Source organism: Sinocyclocheilus rhinocerous, unplaced genomic scaffold (genome assembly GCF_001515625.1).
Source record: "Sinocyclocheilus rhinocerous isolate Xijiao unplaced genomic scaffold, SAMN03320098_v1.1 scaffold2283, whole genome shotgun sequence".
Classification (NCBI taxonomy): domain Eukaryota; kingdom Metazoa; phylum Chordata; class Actinopteri; order Cypriniformes; family Cyprinidae; genus Sinocyclocheilus; species Sinocyclocheilus rhinocerous.
In genome coordinates, this window is record NW_015650329.1 from 215,729 (window position 1) to 230,358 (window position 14,630).

Here is a 14,630-nt window from a genome sequence, read left to right on the forward strand (position 1 = left end):
TAATATATATATATATATATATATATATATATATATATTGAATGCAGATCATAACACCTTTAAAGAAATTACTCTCTGTTTTATAGTCTTGTCAATTTCATCCCTACTCTGAAACTCAGTTCAGATTCGTGCATCATGCTACAGATCTACATAATCTCAGAGTTTACTTCAAGTTTCTCTTGAGTTTATATCAAATCTGTGTTTAAAGATGCATTTACACGAGATCAATATTTAAAGGTGAGTTTAAATCAATATTTGAACAATATTTGTATGTGAGTTTAAATGAGATTAATATTTAAAGGTCAGTTTACGTCTATGAGTGAATGTGCCTTTACAGGAAATCTCTGTTTATCTGTTTATTTATTTGTTTATTTTAACTTGAGTTAACATTAGGCTAGATGTTTGAGGTTAAAGGATATATGAGATCATTATTTAAGCTTGAGTTAAAATGCTCAATATTTAAACCAGAATTTACATGTGACAGACTTCCGGTTATGGATTCGGAGCGCGGTTTCAAACCCTCTTGTAACGATGGCGCAGGAGAAGACGGCAAAATGCGTAGCAAGGCTCTCTTCAATTTTATATTTTTGTCTTTATTTGTTTGTTTGTTTTGGTGAAAAAATTTGATAAAATATGCTAATTTTCATTAAAAAATATCCAGAATTTAATGTGAATAAAATAAAAATCACCAAAAACAACATCATATGACCCCTTTAATGTTTTATTTATGTTTGAATAAATCCGTCCAAGTTTTTATGACAGCCACTATTTAAATGTGTATATTTAAAAAAACTAACTGAAGTCATTGTAACTTAATTATTATAAAAACTTAATTAAGTGCAATTTAAGCAGTTGTAAAGCACAAATCAGTCAATTTTAACCTTCAATATTATAATGTAGATCCAACTGACTCTCATGTATATTTTACAGCATTAGTTGAGAGATTTTTTTTCCTTGAGAAAATTTGGCACGTAGCCTACCTGATATGTATCCAAAATAATCGATATTGAATCGAATCGAATCGCAAGCTTGTGAATGAGCATCGAATCTAATCGAGAAATTTGTGTCAAAACCTACTAACCCAGCCCTATGCCTTATGATAGTGGTGGGCTTCAATGTTCAAATTTCCAATGGTATTATTGGGCAGCTAAATTGAGATGTATTATGTTTTTTTTTTCTCTTTCCAAAGGCCCATCTACGTGGTTAGTAGTGCTGTGTTCGATACATCGATACGACGGTGTAACGTCACAGAGATTTGACGATACGTGTATCGATACAGCTGTCACTGTATCGATATTGTGGCACGTGCGCTGCAGTGGACTGCGCTTAATTTGAATACAAGAGCAGTGTTTAAAACGGAGTAGAAAAGTGCAAGGTTTCTAAAAAATAATGAATAGAGCATAATATATAGGCTACAACAAGGTTTAATCTGGCCGCAGAGGAACACAACCAGGGTTGCCTGATATAAAGAGAAGTAATCCCCGAAACAGAGCTTCCCACTTGCGCAATACGGAAATATCTGCTAAATGTGTTACTTGTTTTTGTCAACCTGGCAACCATGTGTACGTGCTCTCTCTCCACTGTGGATAAACGCGCTTGCTTTCTGAAAACACCGGTTAGCTTGAAGTTTAGCAAACTCCACTTCAATATTCTATTATTAGAAAAGTGTAATTTATCAAGTGATCATTTTTGAGAGAGAGAGAGAGAGAGAGAGAGAGAGAGAGAGTGAGAGAGAGAAAGAGAGACTATGTTCGCTGTGCTCACAAAAAGAGGTGGAAACAGCGGAACATTTCTTATTGCACTGTGATTACTATCACAACATTAGGGCTGCATATTTCCCCAAATTCCAACAAATTAAACCAAATTTTATGGCATTACCAAATGCAGAAAAATTAAGTCACATTTTAGGGGAAAATTCCAAAATGATCACAACAGCAGCACGATGTGTATCAGCCTGTCACAAACTAAGACTGTCAGCCAGTGGACAAAACTGAAGCAAGATCATTTCTTACATGTTGTACTGTCATGCAAAGTTTTTTTTGTTTTTTAAACAATGTCTTAAATATTTTTCTTGTTTTTTGTTTGTGGGGGAAAAAAGAAAGTATACATGTACTTGTTTACTAATTATTTTAATTATTTTACAGATCTATTCTTGTTTTGTTTATGTATTATATAATTGTTTATTCCTTATTCATGTGATGGACAATGCTTTGGCAATAATGTGCAAGTCATGCCAATAAAGCTCATTTGAATTTGAATTTGAGAAAGAGAGAGAGAGAGAGAGAGAGGCTGTGTATGTACAGTAAGAATTACCACTGTTTTGCCGTGTTTCTCTATTAACAGTGAAGCTGTGGATTTAATTGCTTTAAAAATGATGATGATACCAGCTCCTTGTTGAGAAAGATAATGTATCTCTTCAGCGATTAAGCTATTTTATTGATAAAATTGCGGGGCAGCGCTAAAAAGTGTCTGTGTGCGCATGCGCAGCGTGATCTGTGTGAGTGACTGACGTGTTTGCGTGAGATACAGTGACGACAGCGCATTAGTTTAGATCTCTTCTAGTTTTTATTTTTTAAACGTAGAGAGTGTGTTGATTTGAAATTGATGATAACCTACCAGCAATGTTAAGATAATTTTAATATATTAGTATGAGTACATTACAATATAAATTTATTAGAATGAGTGCATTATTACTTATGGGCTTAAAAACAAGATGCAAACAATCAGAATATTGTACCTGGTGGGGAGTGCACAATGTAAACATGAAATATATGCCATTACCTATATTGTACTGTGGTACAGTTATGGAGGCCCTTCATAATGCAGAGGTCAACTGCCTGCTCTGCCAATAGTTAGCACTGGCCCTATAGTATGCAGTGTTTCATAAACAGCTGGGTAACACTTTATTTCGATAGTCCACTTTAGACATTCTATTAACAGTAAGTAACTTTGCAACTACATGTCAACTAGCAGTTAGTAGAGTATTAGTAGACTGTCTGCTTAATATCTTCTAACACTTTCTTTGTCAACATTCTACTAACCCTAAACCTACCCTAACAGTCTACTCTGAGAGTTAGTAGACATGTAGTTGCAAATTAATGAGAATTAGTTGACATGTAGTTGACATGTAGTTACAAAGTTACTTATAGTTAGTAGAATGTCTAAAGTGGACTATCGAAATAAAGTGTAACCAACAGCTGTTTTATTAAATTCTTCTGAGGTGAAATTCAGTGCAGTCCTGTATCGTGATACAAATCGTATCGTGGCCTCTTTATCGTGATATATATTGTGACTTTGCTGGTGATACACAGCCCTAGTGGTTAGAATAGGAAAAAGTTCAATTAAATCAGGCTTATCTCTGGAAACATATCTATATGACTCAGATTGCAAAGTATTAAGGAAAATGAAGGAACATGTTATGAATCCAATAGTATTAAACATGGTAAGGGTGTGCCATGAAACACAGAGATATCTGAGTATCTCGTATTCAAATTCATTATCTCGTTACTGCCCTGTATGGGGAAATCCTACATTTATTCTGGGGAGAACGGATGTGGGCTTCAAATTATGGGCAGAGAGAGGTATTAGAAATATAAAAGATATGTATTTGGAAGAAAGACTAATGTCCTTTCAAGAAGTGATTAAATTTGACATACCTATAAACCATTTATTTGCAAATAAGGGGTTTTATTCACCAAATATCTTTATAATAAAGGTCTGATTTAACTTTTATATAATAATTTTTAGAAGGATCTCACGAGGAGTCTGTAAGCTCTTGATTAGAAACATGGACGAAGGATCTCAATGAGGAAATTTCAATGAATGATTGGAGAGAGGCCTGTAGAGATGCTCAGACACATACTCTTAACACAAGATTGAAATTACTACAATATAACTGGCTAATGTGAGTTCATATAACTCCAGTATTACTAAATAAATTTAATGACAATATTAAAGACATCTGTCCTAAATGCAACAACCCATGTGACAAACCCAAATGTCATAAGCGGCTGATTTACATTTTGAAGCACAACAAATATAAGGTTAAACATTGTATAATACCACATGCAAGCCCAAATGATCATCAGTGATGTAACAGGAACCAGCCTCGGCACAACCTCAGTGTATTTGGACTGTGCAAATAAAAACCTCGCTACTCGACGCCTGGGGCTTTCCTTAGGAAGAGTGAAAGATGGAGAAAGCACACAAATGAAGGGGTGTGTGAAAGATGAGGAGACAAATGTAGAAAAGACAAAGTGTACTCTGCCTGTTTCTCTACTCTTTTTCTGACAGGATATGAGAGCAGCTTAGGTGACAGTGACGAACTTGTGAGAGAGACAAAGTGTCAAGAGCAATGTGTGTGTGTTTCTCTGCATGTGTGTGATAAAAATGCCGCTGGAGTCGTGGGTACTCTTTTAGCAGTGCTGTGGTTGGTGGAATGCCAACTCACTGCCTTCTTTTTCCACAGCTCATCTGGAGCAAAGTTAAGAAATAAAGTTAACTAAGTGTGTGTGTGGTGGTATACGCTGTGGCCGGAGGATAGAGGAATTAAGCTGGAGACAGTGGCTTGGGCCAAACTCCAGTGTTATTAGTTTATCCAGGACTGCTTAGATTCCCCTAACAGGCACTATAGCATGTTTGTGTTTCTGTATTTGATACAAACTGTGTTAGCAGAACTGTTGAGCCACAAGTCTGCTTTGTGTGCTCAGTGGCTCCTAAAGGGACCATATATTGATTGGACCTTTGCCATCCGTGGTAACAAAATCCAGTCAGTGATGTTGGATGTGAGCGGAAACACATCAGCTGGCCTTATTTTCTTTCACTTTGAGTTGGCATATGACCTTAAGGTGGTGTTGTGCGAGGCAAAGATGAAATCAATCGCTCAGTGGGGGTGCTTCCAAAGGAGCCACAATGATTTGGGGAAATGTATTGGTTAATCAAAGTTTGCATGATTTCCATAGAATTTTTTGGTTTTCTCAATGCAGCCAACATTAATTTGTTTTGGCAAAGAGAGAGTGTAGTTTAAGCCATAAAGTAGTGTATAATTGAGAAATGTCTAACCATACATTGCTATCATATTGCTGACTGGACAGATTAAACCATAAGCCTTTCTTCAGAAGGAAGGCTCTATCCACCTACTCTGTCTTGTATGTCTCCCCATGTGTCTTTATTTTTAGAGATAAACGTGCCTGTGACTTTCACTGAATACTACAAGCCTTGATTGAAAGAGGTATGGCATTGTATTTATGGCGGAGTTCTCAGTAAGTGAGGATCTTCTTATTATTAGGATCTATGACCCTTTTTTAAAACACATTGTCAGAGGATGTTTGTGTGTAGTTTTGACTTCACATAGGCTCTAGAAAGCCATCTTGCTGTCTACCCAGGTACCTTCCTGACTAAAATGGACTGATTTGTGACACATATAGCTTCCATTAAGAACCATGTGATACACTTGATTAAAGCTCACAGTTGATTTCACAAAGTCTGACATCAGCATGTTGCTAAAGACTCGGTATTCCATTGGGCACAAACAGTACATAAATATTTCAGTCATAAATATTGGATTAAATTTTGGCAACATAATTGTGCTGTCTACTGTTAGAACAACTTTCACATTTGTAGCATGCCTTTGACGCCTAACAGTGCTGTCTTGTAACATACTAATGTTTGGAATGGAGCCTGATCACCCATTAAACTTCTTATTGATTAGTGTGTCAGGCGGCTTTCAGCAAGCCAACAGCATCTCTCTTGAGTTCGCTGTTATAGTCATATCTCTTCAGAGAGTGCCATGGTGTTTTCAGCCTGTCCTCCTCACTGTGACTGTGCTATAGATATGCTGAGCTCACACTGTATACTGCAATGAGCAGAGAAAATCTGAGAATCTGTCTCTAATCAGACAGAGTGTGATTTATTAAAATGAGAACATTGTGGTCTTAAGAGCCAGGGCACTACAGTACTGTCTGTGTAAAACTCATGAAGTTCTAGAAGAAAATCTAGTCATCTTTCAGTAAGAGACGTCATGACAGTTTCTACTCTCTTGTGGTTTTGTGAACTTTAGACATTTAGTTAGACACATTTCTACTTTGCTTTGTCAAGGAATAAGCAAACAATGAGAGCTGTTATTCTTGTTATTTTATTTGTTTTGGTTTGTTTTCAGGACAGTGTAGTGAAGGCAGGAAAGCAGGGGGACAGATGGGGTATGACTAGGTATGCTCATTTTGGTTAATTTTACCGACCAACAACCGCCGCTCGTTATCCGAACATTAACCGTTAACTGATAAGATTAGAATATACATTTATTTTAAAATAAATAATAGAATACAAGAGTGACTGTGACCCATTAAAAAAAAAATTTTTTATATATATATATATATATAAATTTCTTCTTTTTCACGGGTTTATTATAACGTGCTAACAGCAGGATACAGAACAACACATCACGCATATCTGAATTATAACACACCTGCAGCGCTTCTGAGAACAAAGAAAAACAGAATAAAATAATATAAATAAAAAGAATAAAAATAAATAGGCCTACACTAAATATTTTTCACTTAAATAATTGACAAATTAAGATGACAAAATGAAAACACACACTGAATCCTTAGATGCGCTTTAAAGAACCGCATGTTTTTCTTCAGGCATAAAAATAAATAGCAGGTCTACCTCAGTACAAAACTTGTGTCGTTTTTATTTTTTTTAAATTAGCATGTTGATGTGCTGTGGGGGCATAGCTGCCTGTTCCACAGCAGAAACATCGGTTTCTGCAGCGTTGAGCATTGTAGTCAATCAAAGACATATCTGTTGATTTCATGAACGCAATGGCCAATCAGAAGTGGTTAAGATAGAATCCACACACCGCTCATAAAGCAGGAGTTTTGTTCCGTGTTTCTGAGTTGTGCATGCTCACAAATCTTCTCATTAGAACAAACAAAATGTACACACAATGTAAATAAGGGATTAATTGTGCAGTAGTGTAGAGCTTCACTGAATATAACGGAACTTTGTGAGAACGCGAAGAACTGAGATGAGTGACAGGTTTTTAATGATTATTTGGGGAGCGTTCTTTGCACGCTTTCTAGGTTATAATGCATTCAGAACTTGAATACATTCACTCTCGGATTCACTCTCTGATAACCATTTATCTAATATTGCCTTTTTCCATTGTGTTGCCTTTACTACTTTGCACTTGCCTTTGCACGTATCGACACGCCCCCATGAGTTAACAAATATGTATAGAATATTTTTTCTTTAACAATGCAGCAAACTTTTAAAAAAATTACTTTTAAAACCTTTTAAACCATTTAACTGATAGTATTAATCGGTCTAAAATTCTTACTTCCGGTTAATATATGATTGAATTTTTGAAAAAGGTACAGTGTGCTTCCCTTTAAAATATTTAACTGACAAGAAACTGTAATTTGTGAACGCAGTCTCAGTAACATGTTTTAAAACAAAAATAATCCTTATGTAATCACATACAACTGTAGAAGTCTTGGAAATTCATCATCCTCTGGCTAGTCATGGTCTTTGTCCCTATTTGAGACCCAGTACTTATATATTCTTTATGAGGCAGAGAGCTGACACACAGCTGACAAAAACCTGGCCAGTTCATGATTCTCTGCTCTTTGAGTTCTGTTAAGTAGCTTTGCTTGTATTATTCCTATTGGGAATTTTAAAAGCATGTCTTCCTCATCCTTTTGGCATGTACCCTGTATCTCCCCTGCTTTCGCACACTACATACACTTACACTCTCTTTGTGGGTCAGAGATGCTGGTTTCCTTGCCAACAGCATCTTTTATTACACAGTTATAAGGTGCATCAGCAGTTTTGCAGCTATTTATTCTGACATACCTGTACAAAAAAAGAGTAGCTGCCATTCTTTAGACAGTGGCAGTATGCTACAGTTTGAGAAGAATCTGTGTAGTCTCTTTATCTTTTCATACATGTGTATCTGCTCCTTTCATGCAAATATTCCCAGTTGTGCAGTAATTCACAAGCACCTATTCCACTGAAAAGACCTGCAATTAAAGTTATCTCATGTTATTTTGGCCGTCGATCCTTTTCTTTGTGTATATATTAAATGTGTTAGGTGAGTGTTAAATGTGTATGTGAATGAAAGTGATGTAATGTTTTGACCACACAGATGTTGTTTATATAGTTGAGCATGTTTTAACTTTAGTAAATTCTATTGTCCACAAGGGGAGGCAAGACATTCACTCAATCACACACTCAAATGTGCTTTACTGGCATGACAAATGATACAATCATGTATTGCCAAAGCACTTGTAAGGTTTACATGAACCTAGCATGGATGAAAATAAGGTGTAAACAGGAAGATAAACAAACATTTTAGAACTGTGTGTGTGTGTGTGTGTGTGTGTGTGTGTGTGTGTGTGTGTGTGTGAAAGTGTGTGTAAGCACATCACTTATTGGTCAACTCCTCACTCTTTTTGTGACAAGCATCCATATATTGTGCTGCCAGTAAAATACAATCTTAAAATACAATCTTTTTTTTCATAAACTTGTCTACTACTCTACTAGTCACAATAGTCAGAGTGTGATTGCTCAGTCTGTACTTTCGACTTTGCTCTTCTTAATTTACAGCCTTTCACTCAGATATTCTGCTGTTGCATAATCTCTGTTCAGGCCAAATAACATTCAAGTTTACTTTGTTTCTGTGTTGCGTTGTTTCGGTCCAATAATTTAGATTTAAATTAGAATTTAAAGAATTGGAAAACTCATTTAGACTTCTGCATGTGTTTTATGTAAGACTTACTGAATGAATGATAAGATAAAAAGATATTTTCATCCAAAATAGAAAATGAGGGGAGAGAAACTTTGGTTCTAAACATAATAAAACATTTTTACTGTATATATTTTTATGCTTAGAGTATCACACTTTGTTTTGTTTTGTTTTTTACATTGAAGCAGAAATATGCTTACTATGGAAATGCGCTTACATTTAAAAATGCACATACATTCAAAGTGTAAATGTCAGACTCTGTTCCGTGTTGTGTGTGTTTTGCTCCCCATGTGTTTCTATGCCCATATTTGGTCCTTCCCATTCCTGTCCTTATCATTTGTTCCAGGAGTTCCCCATTTATGTTTATTGATCCCAGGTGTTTCTCATCAGCCCCTCGTCATGTCATGAGTATTTAAAGTGTTCCCTGTTCTTAGTTGGGTGTCCGGTATTGTAAATGTCTTCCTGAGTGTTATTCCGTGTTGTTTCATTAAAGACTGTTGGTTGTGAGCAACTCCCACGTCTCCTCGTTTCCTTGTTCCAAGTGAAGCGTGACAGTAAAGTTACTTTATGAATTACATCCTATTTTATTCCATGAAGTGCTTCTGCTCTTGTTTCAACTAGCTTTACTAGATATCAGGCAGTTATTATTCTGACAGCTCTCTCTGCCCTACTTAGTAATATATTTTCTACAGTTTATATGTATGAATCTCTCCAGGCATCACTGTAAGGGACGGGAACCGTGGCCCTCTGTCCAAGTGCTGCTCTACATGCATTGAGGATGATGGTGTATTAATGTATTGTGTGTACGTTTCCCTTGTCACTAAAATTGTCAGTAAGACTCCCCCGGTGCTGGTGCCCTGCAGAGCATCATCTGCATTAGGAGTGACGTGATCTGGCCTGGTGGCTCCAGCCTGGCTAATGGGGGCCAGCTGGGAGAGAAAGATAATGCACAGCACAAGCAGCTCGTTCTCTCATCACACCTCTGTCTCTTTCTTCTCTTCAGTCACAGTCCTCAATCTGTACAACTCTACCTCCACTCTGCAGCCCCCTCCCACTCTGACTCGAGCGGCTCCAATTCCTGATTCAAACCCATTCAGTCTTGTGACAATTCGTAACAATTCAACAATTTCGATTTTTCGATTCTTATAAATTTGTACCTCATTTGTATGTTTTCAGACAAACTGACAAACTTTTGCTCTGGTTTCATACTTGCTTTTTTATACAAATTGTACGTTCATACAAATCACACCATATGAATTTGTGTCCATTTGACCCATCTCTCCCAACTCTTATTTTGACCCTCCCACTCTGACTCAATGCCCTCCTAGTCATTAAGTTAAATAGGCTCTGGTAGGCACTGGTATGTTCACCAGTGAGTTATCACCCCTTCCATTCTCTTAAGATTGTCATGACGGTCATGGCATCTTTTTTTTGTACTTTGGGTTCAGTTGCTGTGGTATTGTGACTGTTCTGTTTAATTAATTAGAATGAGGGAAGGCGATTCCTACTAGTTTTAGAATAATTACCTTGAGAGAGAGGTGCTGATAACAATAATACTTCTCACAACTGATCTGAAATTAATTCCCTTGCTGCCTGCCTCCCTGTATGCACTCACATACAGTACAGAGAGATGGAGGAGGGAGTCATACAGAGATTACAGTGATGACATCAGGTGGTGTTTAGCAGCTGGTTCCACCACTGAGGAGAGGGTGACATTTCTGGAAAGAATTTCCTACAAAGTGACATTGTGATGGAACCACCAGGAGCCGCTCGTTCACTTGCTATAAATTGAAGGAGGGAAAGTACACTTCTGTGATAGACTGGCCATCTGTCCAGGATGTTTCCCTGCATATGGCCTGAGACATTGGAATAGGCTCCAGCATTCCTGTGACCCTACATAGAACAAGCGGTTTGGAAAAGGGATGTATTGTTGGATGGCTGGAACATACACTTGTAGGTATATATTGAGGTAGGAGGGTGCATTTCCGGTGACTGTAGTGAAGGCCGTCAAAGCCTTAAATATAATGCTGATGGCTTCATGCTACAGCTTAAGTATATCTCCGGTGAGTACATAAAACACAGACTGAAAGTATATTCTATTCTTAGCTTGAAATTACTATACAATAGCACACTTGAATAAACATTTTTGTAAGGGTGAGCCCTCTATCATGGACGGCAAGCCAAGTATATTTTTCTGTAACTCTCTAAAAGATTGTATTAATGTGTTATCATGAAATATTAACAGTATATAACATTAAAATTCAAAGTAATCCCTTCATGTATTTTGTTACTCCACAACCCTCTAGACATGCCATCTCCACCATTAACAACAGACGTCTGATCCTAGTTAAGCTGTTAATCTCAGCACTTCATTATTGATTAAACTATTGATTTCCTTAGTGTGTGTGTGTGTGTGTGTGTGTGTGTGTGTGTGTGTGTGTATGGTATTTATGACAGGTGAGACAGCTCTGATGAGGTAAAGTCGAGACTATCACTTACACACAGGTGACAATGCTCTTTTTATTGAAACAGTCCTAGTGAAATACAGAACCCAATCCCTTAACCTTTCAGTTTCACCCACAAACAATGTTCAGTGTTGCCGTGTGCATTCAATGTTAAAGGACGTTATTCAACATTGAATGCACACAAACTCTTGTAAAAGCTGATATGTTAATGTTTCATGGAGGTTTACTCTGACCTCCCATCAGCTCTGCACTGATAATTTGACAATATTATCGTGAGCTTGGCAATGTCATAGAAGATGACATTTACTGCAGAGTCCATCAGTTTCTTCTCCTCACCTGTTTTCTGTGCATCAGAGCTCTCTGACATGTCATTCATAACCCTTGCAGCGGAAATAAATAACAAAAACATGCTCTGTGACTCTTCACCTTATTTTTGTAATGGGGTGTTATGTTATGTGTAACATATTAATACTGACAGGCTTGATATGGAATTATCTTGGTGAGTGTGAACTCACTTTTTAGAGATGGAGTGAGCTGTGTTCCAGTCGACATCAAGGTGCACAGACGTGTGAACACAGTGTGAAAAATGAGAAGGCCAAGTTACATGAGAATGATATGAGTAAGATAAGACGAAATTGTGTGCATCATATTAACAATCACACTCATAACAATCACTGCAGTTATACCTCTAGATACTTTGTAATTTAATTCTGTTTAAGAAAATTCTAAAATTATAATAAAAAAAAAACAGGAGCTGTGGTTGCCCGAAAGTCACTGTAAAAAATATGGTGACAAATTTTTAGGCACTTCCAGACAAGATTCCATTTAGGCTTTTTTTACTGCTGAGTCTGATTTCCCTGCAGGTAAAATTAAAGTATAGATGGAATAATTAGTGTATTATACTCCTAGATCTAAATGCAAATATTCAAAGAAGCTGATTTGCATGATTGTGAGAGATTGCGAGAGACATCATGAGACTTGAGCTCTGAATTAGAGCACCTGTGAATGCTCTGTATTCACTTAAAGAAACAGCACAATCTCCGCCATCCAAACAAGCTCTGTTATCTGCCCATGAGCTGTACCTATTAGGACTCTGTGCGTGTGTGTGTGTGTGTGTGTGTGTGTGTGTGTTTGCGAGCATAAGAGATGATTCAATGACATTATAGCATCATCCTGTGCTCTGTCTCTGGTTAATGTCGCATGTCATCATGGAGATCTCATTATGGAGAGATAACTGACAGGAAATACACTGTCTGAGCTCTGGAAGTCACAACAAGACACAAAAAAACAACATAACAACATAAAAAATCTCGTTGTGAGATCAAAGTATAACCACTAACCCCTAAATATGAACTCTAATTCATCTGTTAAACTCAACAAGTTAAGTATTATTTCCTTTTTTTTTTAATGTACATATATATATATATATATATATACATATACATATACATATACATACATCATATGAGAACCTGGAGATTTGGTTTGGTCCTCACACGGCACATGGTGTGACCCATCAAATATAACAATAAAAAAAATAAATGAATAATATTGATAATATTATTGCACTTTATTTAGTTTTTTTTTTTTTATAAAATAATAAACTAAATAGTACAGTGTGATAATACTATTTTATTTTAAAATAAAAAGGGAGTATTAAATACAAATACAATTATTTTATAGTAGACTTAAAAATGCTAATATTATTATTATTATTATTATTTTAATTTGAACCTTAATTATTGTTTTTAATTTGAATTATTTTCATTTTTCATTTTCAAACTTAAAATGAGCAAGCTTTTATTTTGGCGGGTTGCCGGCAAGTAAGTGTATGCGCTTCCGGGTTTAGCGCTGCCGATTGTAGAGCATCAGTGAATGAAATGTCACAGTTTTGCATTGTGCTTTGAAAACGGTAGTGGGTAGCCTAGATTTATGCTTTCAGTTTGACTAGAAATCTTATACAGTACAGTTTGTCAATCTAAAATGGTAATTGTGCATTAACAGCTGTCAGCCATGTCGGTACTCAAACGCACGCTCTGAACGTCTCAGGTTACTTATGTAACCATGGTTCCCTGAGTAGGGAACGAGACACTGCGTCCTCTAGGGGTTGCTATGGGGAACGCCTCGTCGTGACCCGTGTCTGAAGCATACATTGAAAAAACACCAACTCGTTGGCCGGCGACAGCCATGACGTCACTACCGGTGCGACTATAGTATAAATAAGCGCCGGGAGCTACACATCATTCACTTCTTCGTCTGAAGCTTGCATCCGCTGTGCACCCCTGTATATATATATATGTTCATAATCTTTCAGAAAAATGTTGTCACTTTGCCTTGAAACAACTTTTGGAGAAGCCTTTCTCTTTTTTCAGCCTCTCCCCTCCCATATTGTCACGGGCTGTGTAGAATAAAGCGCACGACGAAAGAACAAAATCCAAAACCAAGAGTTTTTAAAAATAATAATCCACAAGGAAGGCACAGGAGATCGCAAGAGTAAACAAAACAAAACACAACCACAACTAAGCAAACATAATACAGGGGTGTGTTCCAGAAAGCAAGGTTAACTTACTGTCACATATTTACATTTACATTACATTTAATCATTTAGCAGACGCTTTTATCCAAAGCGACTTACAAATGAGAACAATAGAAGCAATCAGACCAACGAGAGAACAACAACAGTATACAAGTGCCATGACAAGTCTCAGTTAGTCTAGCACAGTGCATGTAGCTAGGTTTTTTTTTTTTTATAATAATAGAATGGAATAGAACAGAATAGAATAGAATATACCTTGAACTCTCGGTTGATTAACCCAAACCTGGCTTACTTCAGGTATGCTGGTTCCAAAAACGCATCCGGGAGTAAGTTCAGTCAACTCAGAGTATGTTCCTGATTAACACGCAAGACATTCTCAACAGAGCCACGAATCGACGAGTCACCATGGAAACCGACGCTAAGAAAAAGCATGCTATGCTGCTTCTTTCTTCATTTTTCAATGGTCATTTACATACTTAGTGCATATCGCTACCTAATTGATGGTTGTGCAATCATTTTTAAAAAAATTTTTTAATCACTGAGAATAAGAATTATTGTTTGTTATATTGTTTGTTTGTTATATTGTTTGTTTGATGATAATTATATAATAAGAAATGTCACATGTATTTTTATTATATAAATACATTGTATAAAATTCAGATCCATAATGTGTGATATGACAATAAAATAAATATAGTAAATTGTAGCGTCTGGACCAATCAGACACACCATTTTTCATTTGATTTAACAAATCAGTTAGACCAAGAGCAAGAGGAAAACTAATGCCTATTTCACACTACAGGATTTTAAGCCCGATTTGCAATTTAACGAGCTCGCTGACAGGTCGGGCTGTGATCGGGGGAAAATCAGCGGGTGATCAGCG

At 36.6% G+C, this 14,630-nt stretch overlaps 1 protein-coding gene across 1 annotated transcript in view; it reads left to right on the forward strand.

Annotated features, from left to right (window-relative positions):
- LOC107711758 (genetic suppressor element 1-like) overlaps positions 1-14,630 on the forward strand; it is a 274,061-nt gene that overhangs the window by 96,570 nt on the left and 162,861 nt on the right. The gene's annotated exons all lie outside the window — the stretch shown is intronic.